This window comes from Myotis brandtii, unplaced genomic scaffold (genome assembly GCF_000412655.1).
Source record: "Myotis brandtii unplaced genomic scaffold, ASM41265v1 scaffold604, whole genome shotgun sequence".
Taxonomy (NCBI): Eukaryota; Metazoa; Chordata; class Mammalia; order Chiroptera; family Vespertilionidae; genus Myotis; species Myotis brandtii.
In genome coordinates, this window is record NW_005370286.1 from 3,859,000 (window position 1) to 3,861,019 (window position 2,020).

Consider the following 2,020-nt stretch of genomic DNA (forward strand, 5'->3'; position numbering starts at 1 on the left):
GATTAACTCGTTCTTAAGCTCCAAAACTGCTACCTAATTTGTTATATAATCGAAGTAGACAATGAAATCAGCCATTTAAAAATGGAACTTTGTGAACCAACCCAAATATTTAACGGGTACTCTGCTCATATTTGTTTGAGTATGAGAAAGTATTCTGATTTTTTAAATTTAGGTTTGGAGGAGGTTTGGTCATTGCTCAAGGGGGACGGGTCAGGTTTAATGGGTTTCCCGGCTGCAGGGCAAAACCTAGGTAGCCATGGATTGTTACCCCAATCTCTTGAATTTTTTCTCTGGAAAGAAGTTATTTCTCTCTTTATATAAAATACCTGATGGTAATACATATCATTCATATTTTCCTGTAGTTGAAGTGTCTCATGTTTCCTGGGCCTTTTTTATTTTTTAATATATTTTTATTGATTTCAGAGAGAAAGGGAGAGATAGAAACATCAATGATGAGAGAGAATCATGGATTGGCTGCCTCCTGCACACTCCCTACTGGGGATCAACACCGAAACCTGAGCATGTGCCCTTGATGGGAATCAACCCAGGACCCTTCAGTCTGCAGGCTGACACTCTATCCACTGAGCCAAACCAGCTAGGGCTCCTGGGCCCTTTTTAAACTTTGAGGATTAAAAAGTAATTTCAAGGCAAAGCCCATTTGATCGCCTGGGGATCTTATGAAAAACTAGGGAACGAATTGAATAATTAAGACCCTATACTAAATTTATTTTTAAAGTTTCAAATTTTTAGTCCCCTCTAAAAATACTGTGCTGGCCTTTTAGATCACTCTTCCACTGAATCACCTATGCTAAACTATTATATCACCTTTTTAGGCGAAAGCAGTGCTACTGCCTTTTCAAGCTTGTTTGAGTTACAATTTAGTAGGAGTATCAGACAGATAGTTACAGCATTTACCTATATTTCAGCCCCCTCCCACCCCATCTATCATGGAGAGACCCCCTCAGCAAATGAAGCTGGGCGTTTGCATAAAATAGCAAGTGAGAAATGAGCAGACGCACTTTGCTGGTGTAAGTAGCCACACTAAGAGTTTTGGGGCTGAGGAAAACCAAGATGTTCAGTAAGTAATTTAATTGGATGCTTAATGATCAGTGTAAAAGGACTGTGCCTGTTTTAGCTCATAATTAGCATCTACAACCCCCCTTTTCGCAGACCCATAACCTTAAAAAACACACCCACCTATTGTATGTCAAGTTCTGGATTTGATGTTTTGTGTATCTCCCTCTCCCTGTTCAACCCTTACAACTCTCTGTGGGGAGTAGGTATTAGTATTATTCCCATTCTTTAGATAAAGTTCCAAGAGGTCAGTAGACTGACCAGAGACTAGCCACCAGCAATTGGAGGTTGGGAGAGCCATTTTGAAATGGCAGGCCTGCCTCCCCTCTTCTGCTCAGGGTCTAAGCCCGAGCTGGGCTTAAACAGTGCGGAGGGCAGTGAAGGGGGACATATGCTGCCAGGCCGCTGTGTGACCTTGGGCATTTGGGCCGCAGTGGCAGCCTCACTAAAGAGGAGGTCCTCCCATCAGGACCAGGTGATCCTCGAGGACCTGCGCCCCACGTGCTGCAGGGCCCAGGTTCTGACCACTTCCCAACCCCAAGGAGGTGGGAGAAAGCCTGCCCTGGCCCTGGGGACTGTTAACTGGCTACCACGCCCTCCTGGCTCACTATGTGTCAACTTAATGCACCGGACGGTTTTAGTCCCTGACTGCTTTTCCAGGTGCAAAACGGACACCCCTGCGCCTGCCCCTGCCGCCCCGCCCCCGAGTCCACCGGGAGGGAACTGGGAAGGCGCCCGTCCTGTCCCGCTCGACAGGGGAGGCTCGCGCAGACCCGCCCTGGCGCAGTGCTTAGAGTGGGGTTCCCACAGACGCGCTAGATCCAGGGCCGGTTTTGCTCAGAATCCACCTCCTGGGGTCCGGGAAGGGCGGGTAGGCGGAGAAAGGTGTGCAAGAGAGAGCCAGGGCGAAGCCCCACGCTGGCCCGCAGGCCCGCACGCCCTCCTG

The 2,020-nt window shown here is 48.0% G+C and overlaps 1 protein-coding gene across 1 annotated transcript in view; it reads left to right on the forward strand.

Moving 5' to 3' along the window:
* Nucleotides 1-1,611: 1,611 nt before the first annotated feature.
* SHTN1 (shootin 1) overlaps nucleotides 1,612-2,020 on the forward strand; it is an 89,549-nt gene continuing 89,140 nt past the window's right edge. The window contains exon 1 of the mRNA XM_014550572.1: nucleotides 1,612-1,619. The gene's annotated coding sequence lies outside the window, so the exon portion shown is untranslated. The remainder of the gene's footprint in view (nucleotides 1,620-2,020) is intronic.